The sequence below is a fragment of the Meles meles genome, chromosome 21, assembly GCF_922984935.1.
Source record: "Meles meles chromosome 21, mMelMel3.1 paternal haplotype, whole genome shotgun sequence".
NCBI lineage: Eukaryota > Metazoa > Chordata > Mammalia > Carnivora > Mustelidae > Meles > Meles meles.
The window spans coordinates 25052722-25068982 of NC_060086.1; the positions used below are offsets into that span (position 1 = coordinate 25052722).

General features: G+C 46.7%; 1 long non-coding RNA gene across 1 annotated transcript in view; it reads left to right on the top strand.

Moving 5' to 3' along the window:
* Positions 1-16261, top strand: part of LOC123933957 — a 129885-nt gene that overhangs the window by 77989 nt on the left and 35635 nt on the right. The window lies entirely within an intron of this gene.

Sequence of the window (16261 nt, forward strand, 5' to 3'; positions counted from 1 at the left end):
TGGTTGGCACACGTCTGGGGCAGTCTTGTGGGATTGAGCCCTTCACCTGTGGGGTCTGCGCTCACTCTGAGAGGTTAGTATCAGAGTTGAATTAAATTGTAGGACACTCCATTGGTGTCCACAGAAAACTGGAAAGTTGGGTGGAGTGGACCCCCCCCATTTTGTGTCAGAAGTGTTGTTGAGTGGGGAAATCCTTTTTCTTTTGACAGGTTTTTGTTAAGGTCTGATGACTTGGTTAAATCAGCTGAGGAGTGGTCTCTCATATGGGTAGAAATGGGTTGGGTTTGAGAGGACACGTCTTGATTGGAAAGATAGTTGAGGATTCACATGAGATAAGAAGAAGGAATTCTGGAGTGTGTTTCAGGATATAAAATGGGGTGAACCAAGAGTACAGCAGGGTTCAGCACATGGATCAGAGGCCCAGGTCGTGGGCATTGCAGATGCCACTCCCAGTGGCCTGGACTCCGCGGCAACAAGCAGGGAAGAAAAGGTTAACTCTGGGCAGGACAGAGCGAGGCCCTGCCTGCCTCATCTGGAGCAAGGTTGGGGAGGGGCTTATGTAGGGAACAAAGAGAGGGATTGCACTCGGAGGAGCCAGTGCCATGAATCCCAGGGACATTCTGAGTTTGTGTTTGGGGAATGGCTAGGGCATTGCACCATCCAGACCACTGCTTCCCTTGCAGGTGTGATTGTAACTGGCCCGTGGAGATCAGGGCTCTACCCCTGTCCTGCTGGTTGTCGTTATTGTAAGGTTGGAAAGCGCTGAAGGAAGCATGAAGGTGCCAGCAGTCACATCCAATGGGGGAAGTTCACTGTCAGCCCAGGTTGCCTCGAGAAGTATCTCATCCAACCCAAGTCCCTGAACGTTGCTTCTGTGTGGCAAGAGCTGACCAGAACACTTAACCTGCAGTGTAGGGAGTGAGGGCTGGAAGCTGGAACCTGGTGGAGTCATTTGCAAACTGGAGGATAAAGCAGACGGCCGTCCTCTGTAGGGCATCTTGGAGAGCAGCTTTGCTGGGATCAGGTGTTGAATCCGACAGTCCACTAAACACACACCCCCACCCGCCCCCACACATACGCAGTTAGATGTTTCGATCAGGATATTTTTTAATCGAGTGTGTTTAGCGTTTCATTGAAACTTCCTGAGGTCCTTCTGGAGGGAGGCAGTTCCTCCTTACAAACCATTCATAATCCTGGTGCTCCCTTGGATGTATAAGCAAGTGCAGGGGCAAGAAGCAAGAATCCTTGCGGATAACAATAAAACCTGGATTAAAAGCAGAGGTGGAAGCCACCTTAAACAGTGAAGTTGGGGATGAAGGACCCGTGGAGGAGAGTCTAGGTTGGATCTTGACAGGAACTGTGGTGGGTCAGGTCCTGCTGAGCGCCAGGCATTTTCCAAGCCCTTAATGTGTGTCATTCCCCATAGTAGCCCAGTGATGGGCTGTAATGTCGTCCTCCTTGTATCAGTGACTAAACTGAGGCATCAAAGCCAGTAAATAGTAGAGTCAGAATTGAAAATAAGCCTGGGCAACGGAGTGTGACATTGTGGTCCTCACGGTTTCCTTCCTGGGGACAGAAATCGGAGCTGCAGGTGTAAATCATTCGTACTTTGTTGTTTCTAGTTATTCCTCCTCTCGGAGTGAAATGTATATGGTTCCTGTTCCTTGGTGGGGGTTGTATAATTCTAAATAAGTCTTTTTGTGGTCTTCATAAAGTCCTGAGCTAAGAACTCCCTCCAGGTATCATAAATGGTGAAAATGTTGGCCGGGCGGACCTCTCCTCCTACTGCAGGGGGAACTCTGTTGCCCAGGCCATCCATCTACACAGCCTGCACGTGCGCTGAGACATCCAGGGACAGCAGATTGATGTGTCCAAAGCTGGACTGACACTCCATGTCTGAGTCTTTCTTTCATCCTTCTGGTCACCCAGGCTGTGAACCTGGGATCCTTGATTTCTTCCCTTTCTTCCATTCCCCAACCTCATGTCCAGTCAGTCGGCCATCAAGTTATCAGGTGCAAGTTCTTCAGTGATCTCCAAACATGGCCATGACTCCATCCCTACTGCCACCTCCCAGGTATGGGCCCTCGCAGACTATTTTGGGATGATGCCAACAGCCTTTTTCCAACTGGTGACCCTGCTTGAGTTTCATCATTTTGTGTTTAATGTTTTCTTTATTATTATTATTGTTGTTGTTGTTATTTTAAATATTTATTTATTTATTTATTTATTTATTTATTTATTTATTTTAGAGAGAGGGGGTTGTTCAGTCAGGAGGAGAAGCAGAGGGAGAGGGAGAGGGAGAATCTAAGCAGATTCCCCACCGAGTGTGGAGCCTGAGGCAGGGCGCAAACGCGGGACCTGAGATCATGACCTAAGCTGAAACCAAGAGTTGAACACTTAACTGATTGAGCCATTTTTTTACTTTTCTTTTTTCCCTCTGTAAATTGTTTTGATTTCTGTTATATTTTGTGAAGACCTAGAAGGCATACACCTTAAATTTCTTAGTAGCTATCTTCGAGATTTGAAAAGATGTCCTTGAATTAAACCATCTGCGTCAGTTCCAGAACTGCAATCTTGGAAGGAATTCTCCTTTTTTATGGAAGATGAGGAATTTCATTTTTTAAAAAAGATTTTATTTATTTATTTGACAGAGAAAGAGATCTCAAGCAGGCAGAGAGACAGGCAGAGAGAGGTGGGGGGAAGCAGGCTCCCGCTGAGCAGAGAGCCCGATGCAGGGCTCGATCCCAGGACCCTGAGATCATGACCTGAGCTGAAGGCAGAGGCGTAACCCACTGAGCCACCCAGGTGCCCTGAGAAATTTCATTTTTGATACTTTTCCTGCCTCAGATTTTGTGAATTTAACTCCATCACTTTTTTAATTATAAAAAGACAAATTTGGCGGTGGTGACGGGGGGATCATCAATGTTGTAGGCATACCAAGACCACAGTTTAGAGCTACCATTTCTATTCCACTGGCTGCCATGGGCACCACACAGCTGGCCACTGCTTCCCCACTCTTGAGTATTTACCTCTGACTGCTGTTGCATTTTTTCCAGCATGAGTCTTCAATATTTTATTCGGGATGAGGCTTTGTATGTTTGAGAAAATCTTGGGGTGCCTGGGTGGCTCAGGTTGTTAAGCTCAGTGCGGAGTCCGTGTCTCTCTCTCCCTCTGCCCCTCTCCCCAGCTCGTGTTCTCTCTCTCTCTCAAATAAATAAAATCTTTAAAAAAAAGGGAGAAAATCTTTCTGGTGACGACTTCTCAGATTGCATCTTGGCTGGATCTAGGATTCTTTGGTCATGCCGTTCGTGCTTTGTAACTGAGGCTTCAGTGTTTTCTGCCGTTTTGTGCTCTGGAGTCCATGTTGGCGCCAAGATGATGCTTCCTCTAGATACTCACAGGAATTTAAAGTCCAGTCTCCACTTTTAAACTCTTAATCGTTTATTTAGATCCCAAATTTTTCTTCCATCATTCTACAGTGTGTCCACTTCTACTACTTTTTTTGGGGGGGGGTTGCTTTCTCTCGTGCTTTTTGTTATGTTCCCATTTCCTCTGAGTTTAGTGGGAGAGGAAGTGCATTTTCTCAAGTTTTTCTTCTACTCTGCTGACTCTGCCCTCCTTGTGGCCTTGTCTCCTATGAGCTGCCTCTGAAGTGGCCTAACTTGATTATTTTGATTGTTTTTCATCTTTAGATAAGACATCTTAATCCACAATTAATTTCTTGTGGCGACCACTTGTCCCCATTTCATAGATCAGAAAGACTTCTTGGATCTTGTGGAAATCACAGATCATATATTTTAACAATGTTTCCCCCTGCCCTTCCTCTTAACTTCTGCCTTTCCTTCTTCCTCCTCTTCGTGTTTATTTGGTAGGAAATTAATTTCCCCTGACCTTACAGAGAGGTTCCCCTCCTTTAACTGTTTACTATTTTTTATGCCTCATGCTGCTTCGCGTATTTGCCCAGATTTTTGAAGAGGGATCCCCAGGAAGAGAAAAGGAAACCCCGGAAGACTGCTAGTCAGTGATCAGTTTTAGGGACCCAGAAGCTCGTGTAGGGGTGCGTACAGGGCTAGGTCAGGAATAATGGAAGGAACAGAGTCTCTGAGTGCGACGGCATGGGGCTTTGTCACAGGCGCCAGAAGCAAGCCCGCATCTCTGTATGGCACATCTAGGGTCCAGGCGTACGATGTGTACAGCACGGTCTTTAAGGGAAGACAGGAACTGTTCCACCCATATACAAAGATCTCACAGATCCGTAGGTGGAAGGCTTTACTCCATCAATCACTAGTTGAGAATTGGCTGGGCTAAGGAGTTCTGAGTTTGGGTTTTTAAATCCAATCTCCCATCCCTGCCTCAGCTAGGGAGGCTGGGTTCTAAGCTCGATCTTCACTTAAATTATATTTTGAAAATAGGCTCAGTTACACTGTTTTCGGTGCTGGAGCTACAGACATTTTCTTTGCTCTCATGGGATCTTTAATCGATTGGGTCATCATCAGGTGTTAACTTAATGATTAATAAACACAAAGAAAGGCTCATTACAAACTCAGTGTGTAATGGAGTGGGGAGGGAGGTCAGGGCGTGCTTCCTGGAGGAGGTGGCATTTGAGCTGTGATCTGAAGGATGAATAGGTACCACGCAAGCCGGAGTGGGTGGTGGAAGAGCTTGCCGGGCAGAAGGAGTGCAAACACTTCGGGTGGGAGGAAGCCTGAGCTGTTTGAGGAATCAGAATACAAATAAAAATATGGGGCTTGGGGGAAGGGGAGGGCAGAGGAGGTGAGGGGTGGGTGTGGTGAGAGGTACCAGATGAGGTCAGAAGGATTGCCTGGGTCCCAGTTATGGGCCCAGGCTTCATCTTTAGAGCAAGGGGAGCCCCACAGGGATGTATAGGGAGGGTTGGTAGCTCTGGAAGCAGAGACTGTTCAGGCTGTGGGAGGGGGTGGTGGGCAGGGTGGGAGGAGGAGTAGGTCCAAGAACGTCCACCGAGACCTGAGAGGTGAGCAGTCCCACTTCCTGTGAGCCCCGGAGGGTGTGTTTACTTCTGAAGGGGGCAGAGTGTTTTGTTTCTTTTGCTGTTTTCCTTGTATGAAAACCAACTGTTGCATCAGGTGTGTGTGTGGGGTCTGATGGAGGAAATTCCCTTGCTCGCTTGGGTGTGTTGATCTTCACAGGGTGCGGGAGGATGACCTCCCCTGGCCGACTCCATGCGTGGAGCCCTTCAGGTTGGTCTTAGCCCAAGGGAGCCTGTCCTGCAGGCTGTTCAGGGCAGAAGCATCTGGGAAGGGGTCAGGAGCCGGGTTTCAGCCTGCTGGTGGCTGGAGCGCACACCCCTCTGACTCAGGGACAAAGGGTGTATGTGGCGTCCCTGCCAGCTTGTCCCCTTGACTTCCCAACACCCCACCGTCCTGAGGAGGTATCAGACCTCAAAGAACTCCTTTCACCTGGTCCTGTCTATGCTGCACTGGGCAGAAACTTCTTGAAGCGCCTAATAGGACAGCCGCTCCCCATCTGTACCCCCTGTTGGCCACCCGTGAGTGGAGGTGGTAGAAAGCCACGCTCAACCTCGAGAATTGCAACATAGACATAAATTATTTTGAATCCTACCACTAAAGAGCCTCTCCTAAAAGGTAAACCAGCTCACCCTGCTCAAAACAAGAAATAAGAATGCTTGCTCTTTTCCTTCACTGGAAAGGTTTGTTTTTTTGTTTTGTTTTGTTTTGTTTTTGTTTTGTGTTTTTAATGTGTGGTACTCTTTGGGAGGAAAATGCCGGACCTTGTTTGGATTCACAGTTCTTTTGTGGGCTTGCACATTACGAGTCAGATCTCTTCTTTCATCTGTGTCTGCTCAGGTCACAAAGGGTTAATGGAAAATGGCCTTATCCCCCTGCAGGGGAGCCCTGCCTTAGAGGTAGACTAATTGTACCAGCTCTGGGAGATCTCTGAGCTCATTTTGAGGTAGATCAGGGATGATTTTTGAAAATGTAATCGTTGCTGGGTGGCTTTTGTGGGAGAAGCGAGGGGAGGGGAATGGTGTTCCCTCAGGACTAATTGGTTGTTTGTGTGCAATGGAAAAACGGCTCTTGGAATCTGTTCTGTTGTAAGGTTTTTTATTTTTTATTTTGTAGCCAAGACTTGTTATCACTAGAAAATTCAATAAATAAATGGACTCTGCAAATCAATAAAATAATTAGTAGGTTATTTCTGGGTGAAAAGAATTTTTTAAATTGAAGTGAATATGACTGACTACAGGGGTCAGGGAGGTGACAGAGGGAGGCCAGCCAGGTCAGGGAAGTGATGGGTAGAGGTGGGGCTGAGGAGAATTGGAAAGCAAGCTGTCCCCTGCACCCGCCCCCCAACTAAGGGGATGCTGCCACTCACCTCAGCTGAGGGCTGAAGGTTGCCTTGTGGGAATGGGCTCAGTGTTGCCTCCTCTTCTGTTTTTTTCAAAAGAAGCTGAACATCTGGCTTTTTACATGGAATTAGTTGGCAGCTAAATTCAAAACACTTCTCTGCAAGGTCGCACATGACATAGATGGTGTAGCTCACCTGCTTGCAACCTTGGGTCTGGATTGTGAAGAAATTCTTTGATTTCAATGATTTACATTTATGTGTGGCCCTCATGAAAACAGGGAAGATTAAATGTTGGGTCCCACAACCTTTGGGGCTTTGCTTCTCTTTTCTTATTGGGAGGAGGAGGCTGGTATTTTCAGAACGCTGCTCATAAAGGACTCTATTTTCAAAGTGGAGAAACATAATCCATATTTAACCTATTGACCTTGACGGGAAACCATCAAGGGAGCCATTAGGGCCAACAGTTGTAGCCTATGATTTCTCAGCCCCACACGGAGTCCACTGGAAGCCACCATGTAAAGTTGTATAGGTTGTGTACTGTTCAACTGGAGAGGGTCTTACTCAACAGTGTAGACAACCCCTGGTCAGTGTTATCACATGAGCCATGTCAGAGACCAGATGTTACATATTCTAGAATGGACATGTTTCGGCGAGTGCTTAGTGTACTTGAGCTAGAGAGACTTAACTTTCCACTTGACTGTGAGCTTCTGAGAGGATGGATTTTGCCTTCTAGTTCCAGTAATTAGCACCGGGCTTGGCACAGAGTAGACAAAACTTCCCCCAGCCAGCCCCATGTCAATTTTAGTATATGTGCTGCCGAAGCGAGCACGCCAGCCCCATGTCAAATAGCCAGGAAGCCACTGGAAGTGTACTATGGAGACTAGGAGAAAAGTTGCCTTTAGAGATTGAGATTTATGGATCATTGGCGACTTCTCAAAGTCACTGAAAAACTAAGGTTGCTGAGGGACCGTGGGGGACAGGGACCTGGGCTGACTGAAGAAAGGAAAACAGATTCATGACGAAGATTGAGGATGAATGGTCACAGGTGTGGAATCAAGAGAAATATCACAAAAAGCCAGGACCCACCATTGTGTCCCCATCCTCAGCACATAATGCATATTCTCAATGAATATTTGGTAAATAACCAAATGAGTGAAGTAGTGAGCAAGGGGCACTGTCAAGTCCTGCAGAGAAATCACACAGAGCGAAGACTGAAGGGAGGCCTTTGGGTTGAAAAGAGGCAATTAGACAGTTATTAATGACGTTGGGAAGACCAGTAGCAGTCTCAGGGGAGCTGTCCCTTCCTCCAGGAAGCTTTCCATGACCACCCCCTCACCACCCCCTCCTGATGCTCCTCTTCTTGCCGTAACACCTAACACTCCATCTTTGACACCGGAGTCTGTGCTTGTTACCCAGCATTACATCTCTCTGCTCGTCCATGTACCCTCCATGAGCCTGCCGGCTGTGTGTGCGTTGAAACTCTAACTTGATTCCTTTGACACCAACCTGGTGTACGGTAGGGTGTGAATAAAAATTTTTCTTTAAATAGTGATAACTAAGGAAATAGAGAAAACTAACTTTTGTATAAAATAGTAAGTGCAAGATTGAAAAAAATGAGTGAACGTAAATGGACATCGAGGGGAGGGAGAAGCACGGTGTTCCCAGGAGGGGCATCGCTCCGGTTTCACCAGGAGATTCATGGGGAGATCACTAGCATTTTGCAGGGCTGAGGGAACCAGGAATCCACGCTGGAGTTCTTGAGATGCAGCTTAAAACAAAGGAGCATTTTTTCCTGCCTGTTCCAACCCTGAGAACTAGCAGTGAGAGCTCTTGAGGTTGAGAGCGACAAGAGAGGTCTGGTAAGGCTGGCTCTTGATGAAAGTGGAGGGTAGACATCCAGCATCTTCCAGCTCTGCATAGAGATACTTATCAAACCTGGAAACACATGCACGTCACGTTGCTAAAGGAAAAGCGGCTCCCAAATGACAAGTGCAATGTTTATTTCTAAGACAAATGTATTTTTCTTTCCCATTCTAAAAAACAAAACAAAACAAAACAAAAAAGACCCAGAAAACAAACCCGAGTTTTTCTTAGAAATTAACAGGTATATAAGAAATAAGAGATGCCAAGGACATTCACTTAAACTGGTTACCTGGTGACGACTGACTTTTATGTTTGAGACTTTTCATTTTTCCTGTGGTTTCTGAATTGAGAATTACTACGTGAGTAATAGAAAACCACAATAGAATTCTACGTGAACATTCCCCGCATGAAGTTTTTGAATAACATGCTTAATGACAAAATGATGATGAGGATATTTGTGAAGTGACAAAAGTAGACTGCACAGTGAGTTACGCACGGAGCCCTGAGCGATGTCAGGTGGCTAGTGTGGGTTTATGTGGCTCTGTGCATCTGTGCCCAGGAAAACGGTGGTTATCTCTGGTCTCCTGGCGAGCCCTGGGGTGACTCTTGTATTTGTCTTTTCTGTGTTTCCTGTTATAATACCTATAATTAATGTCACAGCACAATTTTTAAAATTTATAAAAATCTCCATTGCAATATCTACATGTTACCTTATAATTAAAATTATTAATAAACACGAGTACAAGGTGTCTGGGTGGCTCAGTCAGTTGAGTGTCAGACTCTTGGTTTTGGCTCAGGTTGTGATCTTAGGATTGTGAGATCAAGCCCTGCATTGGGCTCCGTGCTCATCAGGGAGTCTGCATGGGATTCTCTCTCTCCCTCTCCCTCTGTCCCTGTCCCAGCTTGCACATGCACTCTCTCTCTCTCTCTTTAAAATAAATGAATAAATTAAAAATCTTTTTTAAAAAAAGATTTTATTTATTTATTTGACAGACAGAGATCACAAGTAGGCAGAGGAGCAGGCAGGGGCGGGGGAAGCAGGCTCCCCTGCCAAGCAGGGAGCCCGATGCAGGGTTCGATCCCAGGACCTTGGGATCATGACCTGAGCTGAAGGCAGAAGCTTTAACCCACTGAGCCACCCAGGTGCCCCTAAATTTAAAATCTTAAAAAAAATAGGGGTGCCAGAGTGGCACAGTCAGTTTGAGTGCCTGACTCTTGGTTTTGGCTCAGGTCATGATATCAGGGTCATTAGATCAAGCCCCTCATTGGGCTCTGGATGCAGTGGAGAGTCTGCTTGGGTTTCTGTCTCTCCTTCTGCCCTTCTCCCCTGCTCTGTCCCTCTCTGTCTCTCTCAAATAAATAAATGTTAAAATCAGATAAACATGAATACCCATAAGGATGTCAGAAAAACATACAGGCCCGGAAACATGTCTGTACATCCTATAAGATTTTACAACTTGAAAAATCTTCATATTTATTTTTTTTGTTTCTTATTTTCATGTGGAATTAAAGTAAAACCCTTTTTAAAAAAGATTTTATTTTAGAGAGAGCACAAGCAAAGGGAAGGGCAGAGTGGGAGAGGGAGAGAATCTCAAGTACTTTTTGCTGAACAGAGTCCGATTGGGTCTCGATCTCAAGACCCTGAGATCATCACCTGAGCTGAACCCAAGACCGGATGCTTAACCAGCTGAGCCACCCAGGTGCCCCAACAGTATAACCCTTTTAAAAAAAAGCAAAGAGGAATGAAGAAGCATTGCTTTGGTCATGTTGGGCCCCTCCCCAACTGCTTAAAACCTGTCCACCGCTCCCTCTTGTGTTATTTTTTAAATTTTTAAAAAAGATATTTATTTAAGAGAGTGAGTGAGAGAGAGCACAAGCAGGGGAAGGGGCAGAGGGAGAGAAAGAAGGAGACTCCTCCTGAGTGTGGAGTTTGACATGGGGCTCGAGGAGTGGCTTGATCCCAGGATGCTGAGATCATGAGCTGAGCGGAAGTCTGCCATGAAGTCTGCCGCTCAACCCACTGAGTCACCCAGATGCCCCTCCCTGTTGCTTTAGAACAAAGTCCAGCCCCCCTTTCCAGGGAGCTGACTCGCCAGGCCTTCGATGAGCTGGCTCTGGGTAGCCCTGTGTCTTTTGCTGTCCCCTGCTCCCTCATGCCTGTGGCACTGCAGTCCACTGACTCCATCCCCAGCCCTCCTGGACTCCTGCACGTGCCGTCATGTCCGCTGGGACACACTCCTTCTTCCATAACCCCCCTTCCTGTCAAACTGCTACACAGAGTTGAGGTACCAGTACAAATATCACTTCCTTTTAGCTCTCTCTGCTCCCCCATTCAGTCATCCTTACTTACATTCTCCCATCACACTGTACATGTTCTTTTCAAGCACCCATGACACTGTTGTCATTTCTTTTACGGATGTCTCTTCCTATTAGTTTGTGTCTCTGGCACTGGGCCCACTAGGGCATTTCTGATGGAAGCAGAGATGTCTCATGAAGATGTGTGCAGTGCGGGAGGGAGAGCGCTTGCCTGCCGGGGGAGCACAGAGAGGGGAGCTCGGAGCTTCCCACTCCGGCAGCCTTCAGAGATGGAGTAGTTCGGTGGCAGTCCCCAAGAGTCTGTCCCAAGGCTCTTAAGCCTGATAGAAGAAAAGCTTAGGGAACCAACCAACACAGGGGGCAGTGGCAGTAGGTCTAGCAGTAGAAAGACATGTCCCTGATCAGGTCACGTTCAAGTTAGTCCTTGAAAGGTGAGATCACCTGGAGGAGGAACCCGCACAGACAGAGTCACAGAGGCGAGGAAGTGCTGTCCAGAGTGCTGAATACTCAGAGTGAGGAGGTGGGCAGGAGGAGGGCACCAAGGGGAGACAGGGCTTGCAGAGAGTGACGTAGGAAAGAGAGATTAGGTCCAGATTACAAAAGCCACTTATTCCATGCCTTGGACTTTAGACAACGTGGAGCCAGCCAAGATTGATTTTGTTTTGCATGGATATTTCATAAGCAGCTTAAAAATTGGAAACCGTGCCAATTAGCTCTCTGTGATGGCCTTCACGTTATAGCTGTCAGACACACATGCCGCAGTCTATGTCAGAGAGACCCCAAACATGTAAACAGCTCACTTGATCTGAAATACTAAGCTCTTTCATTCGAAATGTTGTGGGAAACAAGCTTACAAACGGTGTTCACAGGCAGTGCCATTGGGGAGCTAAAACATTTCTGTTTTGCTGAAGCTCTTTAAAAAATTTATGGCAAGATCAACATTATAATGCCAATACAGGGAATTTTTAAAACCCAAACAAAGAAAGAAATGTAACCACCAGTTGAACACAAGAGGATATAATACGTCTTGTGCTGAAGAATGCTAGCTTGGAAGACCACACGCTCATCGCTTTAACAACAGAGCAGGAGACAAAGAAACAGCACAAAATCGCTTTCAATGGAAAACAGTATTCTTGCCCTGCAGCTTCCCGCTTGAAATCCTGATTCTCAGCAGCAACCAATCTTAACCCTTTTAAACTGTTTCTTCTGGCAGTCACCTCCATATTACAGCTAAACAGACACGCAAAAACAGCTGTTCTGCTATGAACATGTGCACTCCCTGCTGACTGCCAGCTACGGTGGACAGGAATTCGACTCACTTTTCGCTACATCTCTCTCACATCTTCCTGCTATAATTATTTTATGTACTTACCTTGTTAATTTGGGGAACAGGTTTAGGCCAAAATTCTAAACCGGAGACCCATGACAGCCCTGGAAGGGAGGACAGGTAGCCGAGGGCAGGGCACGTGGCAGGTGAGAAAGGACAAAGCTTGGGGACATCCTTCGTGCCTCCCTCTCTCCTGTAATGTAATGCACCCCCGAAGCCCCTTTACGTTCTCGTGGCTCTGTCTTCCAAACAGTCGGAGTGGGACAGCGTCTCCCGCTGCTCCTGACGTGTCCTTTCCAGTTGAGCCGCCTCTAGTCCAGCTTGGGTTATTGGACCTGCCTTCTGATGGGTCTCCTGTGTTGGCTCTCGCTTCTCTGCAAAAGGAGCCTTTTCAGATGTAGGTGGTTAGACGTGACTCCTCTGCTTGACTGCCTTCAGTGGCTCCGCACTTCATTCAGAGCCAAAGCCAACTCCCCTCCCCGTGTGGGCCCAGCTTCAGCCCCTGGTCCCTTGCCCCCACCCCCCGTGCTCACTCTCCGCACGGGCCTTGATGTTCCTCAGCCAAGCCAAGCACACTTACACCTGGGAGCCTCTGTCTGGAATCTTCTTCCCCAGCAACCTGCCTGGCTCGTTCCCTTTCCTTAGCTCTTCTGGAGGGAGCGCTAGGCAGTATGTGAAATGGTAGGGGCAGAGGCCATGTTTATGAGGAGTCCTAGGACGGAGAGTGGACAAGGGTGTGCTAGGAAGAGGCTGGACAGAGAGAGGCTTTTAACACTCAGATGGCCCCAGGCATGAGTTCTGAGGCTGGCAGTCCAGGACAGAGAGAAGAGTTAATGTGGAGCGAGTGTCCCTGAGGAGGGAGAGAGCGTAGGATCAAAAGCACAAACAGATGAAACAAAATTAATTAACAAGTTCATGCCTGGAAGCCATCCTTTCTCTCTGAAATGGAGGGCAGGGTTGAGTCTAAGAGGATCCAGCTAACTTACGGGCCAAAAGGAGGTGGTAATGTGGGTCCGAAGCACACCAGCTGCTGAGGGGAGCAAGAGAGGGAGGGGTTAGGCCTTGCCCTGTGCGCTGAGGACCAAACACAGCTGGAGACCTTACGTGTGAAATGCCCCCCATACGTGCTGGTGTGGGGGAGTCCCCGCCCCCAGCAGTGTGCCACAGTCCTTGTGTCATGGTGATAAGATAGCAAGAATAGCTGACAGTTAGTGGGGGATGATCATTTCTCCCGTTTTTCAGCCGAGGAAACTGAGGCACAGAGGTGACACAGCCAGTTAGTGGTTGCATTGGTCAGTGTTCTCCTGAGAAACAGAACCAGTAGGATCTCCCTTTCTCTCTCCCTCCCTCCCTCTTCTTCCCCATCTCCCCACTCTCTCTCCCTCATCTCCCTCTCCTCTCCAGAGGGAAAAGGTCAAAGAAGTAGAGATACAACGTATAATGAAGAGACTTGTCTTCCAGATGAAGCAAGAGGGAATGGAACCCTGTCTCAGAGAGACAGAGATTGGTTTATTATAATGAATAACCGACTGACATGATTACAGAGGCTGACAAGTCCCTATCATCAGTCAGTAAGGTGGAGACCTGGTAAAGGTGATGCTGCTGGGAGGCATGAAACCCGGGAAGAGCTAATGTTTCAGAGTCTGAAGAGAGGAAAGAACCAGTGTCCCAGCTCCTGGTCAGGCAAGCAGAAGGAATTCCCTCTGTAGTCAGCCCTTTTGTTCTGTCCAGCCCTTCAACTGATTGGATGAGGCCCACCAACATTAGGGAGGACAGTCTACTCATTCAGATGTTCATCTCATCCAGAAACACCCTTGCCAAATATCACACTCAGAATAATGCTTGACCAAATGTGTGGGCATCTTGAGGCCCGGTCAAGTCAGTGCATACACTTAACCCTCAGAGTGGTGGAGCCTGAGCCAGGCAGTCTCTGCCCACCCTGAGCTCCCACTGGAGTCCAAAGTTGAAAGTTTGCTGACATAACAAGCTGAGATAGTGAAGGATGCTTGATGTAATGCCCCAAGGAAAATATAAGCTGAGACATACTAGTACTGATGGTATTATTAATAATAATAAATGTTTTAGAAATGAAGCTAGGACCGGGAGGTACTGGAAATTCTCCACGGATGTATTAGTTAGGCTCAGCTGTTGCAACAAAAGGGGCCTAAAAATACAGAGGCTTTCTCTCTTTCTCACCAACCATCTACAGGTTGGAAGGGTGGTTTTGCCAACACTAACATGTGGCTTCCATCTGTGGTCCAAGTTGGACTTCCGATTGTTAACCGCCTCCCAGTTAGTGGGAGGAGGGAAGGTACAGGGCAGTCATGCCTGTCCTTTCTAGGATCGATCATGGTAGCTGTTAGCCCTGTGTGGCCATCGAGCACCTGAGCTGTGACTAGTGAAACTGAGGAAGTGAGTTTTGTATTTAATTTTACTTAGTTTAAACTTAAATTAAAAACCAACTCTGGGGTGCCTGGGTGGCTCAGTGGGTTAAAACCTCTGCCTTTGGTTCAGGTCATGATCCCAGCATCCTGGGATTGAGTCCTGCATCGGGCTCTCTACTCGGCAGGGAGCTTGCTTCCCACTCTCTCTCTCTGCCTGCTTCTCTGCCTACTTGTGATCTCTGTCTGTCAAATAAATAAATAAAAATCTTAAAAAAAAAAAAAACACCAAAAAACAACTCTTGGTTTCAGCTCACGTCATGATGTCCGGGTCCTGGGATCGAGCCCTGTATCAGGCTCCATGCTCACCGAGGAGTCTGCCCCACCGACTTGTATTCTCTCTCTCTCAAATCAATAAATAAATGTTTAAAAATATGCCTTCTAGAAAATTTGAAATTATGTATGTGGCTCACGTTTTATTTCTACTGGCCAACACTGGACTGACTCTTGAAAAATGTACACATCATGTAAGTGCGCATCCCATTGGCTAGAATTTGGTCACAAAATAATAATCTCCCGGTTTACTATAGAAGAGAAACTTACACCTAACTCTTTCCAGTAACTACGGACACTGTTGCTAAGCGACACCTTAAATTTGATAGTGGATTATATATATATATCATATGATCTGTATAAGAACCAGTACTCAGCATGATGCCTGGCTTATTGTAGATCCTCCACAAAAATTTATTAAAAAAATAAATGAATAAATAATATGATGACAGTTCACAGTAAATACCGTGAATAGAAACACTAGCTAATGGAGAAATTGAGAGTGGTGGGACAGGGTGCATTGCAGATTTGAGTGACCAGGGGAGCATCTGTGAAGAGGTGACATCTGTCCAGAGACCTGAGTCAAATGGATAAGCTGGACTTGGAAGTGTTTGACTAAGAGCATTACAGGCAGAAGGAACAGCAAGTGCAAAGGCCCTGAGGGCAGGAAGTGTTGGTGCTGGATTGAGAGCAAGAAGGCAGTGGGGCTAGAGACCACTGATGAAGGATAGAGTCAGAGCAGTAGGCAGAGGCCAGACAGTTTAGATTTCATCCTCAGGGGGATTAAGGCCACCAGAACCGCTTTCCTCTTAGAAGCTGTTTAAGGTCATCACTGCACCTTTTGTAAGCCTTACCTCCTATAAGAGGCAGGCAAGTGTGCACAACATCATGAATATGGGCCCCGGCGGGGCAAATGCCAAGCTTTCTTTGACTTTTGCTAAAGGGCTTTCAGAAATTGGTTTACTTAGCTGTGTTTAGCAGCCCCACACTTTTCTCTTTCGCTCAGTGAAGAGGGAGCAAAGCGCTGTTTTGGGCTTCCTTCCAGACTTGGAATTAGTTTGTTTTCTATCTTTTATCACAAACATCCTGCTGCCCTTTGCCAGTATTCCTGGTAATAGAACCTTTTTGTTTTGTTATATTTTAATCTGCTTAGTGCATGTGGCTTGTCTGTCTGGCCCCACAAATCACTGGTTATCATCACAGTCAATGGTCTGTGTCCAGCCAATTTCACAGATAAACACCTCTCTCCTGGTCACAGTCCCTGACGTGGGGAAGTCTGATTTACAAAGTCAATAAAAATGCATTCAGGGAATTACTGGGCCTGCTGGCTTAATAGATGAGATTAAAATCTCCAAGTTTAGGACAATAAGAAGTCATTTAACACACGTAAGGTGGCAAGTGGGTTATGGAAATGTCTGCTGGCCAGCGTCAGGCACCGCTGGAAGGGGATTTATTGGAAGACAAAAAAATCTAATAGATTAATTGCCTTCAGTGCCTTCCCCTACCCACCACCACCACATGACCCAGGGGAGCAGATATCATAGTGCATTTCGTTGGTCACTTTGGAGAGCGGACAACTTTTTATAGTAGAAAATCATCTAGGACAAAAAAAGCAAGACATTTTCTAAGGATTTTTTTTAATATATTGAAAGGAAGTGTTCATTTTAGATGTTGTGTGTTGGCTTACCTGGAA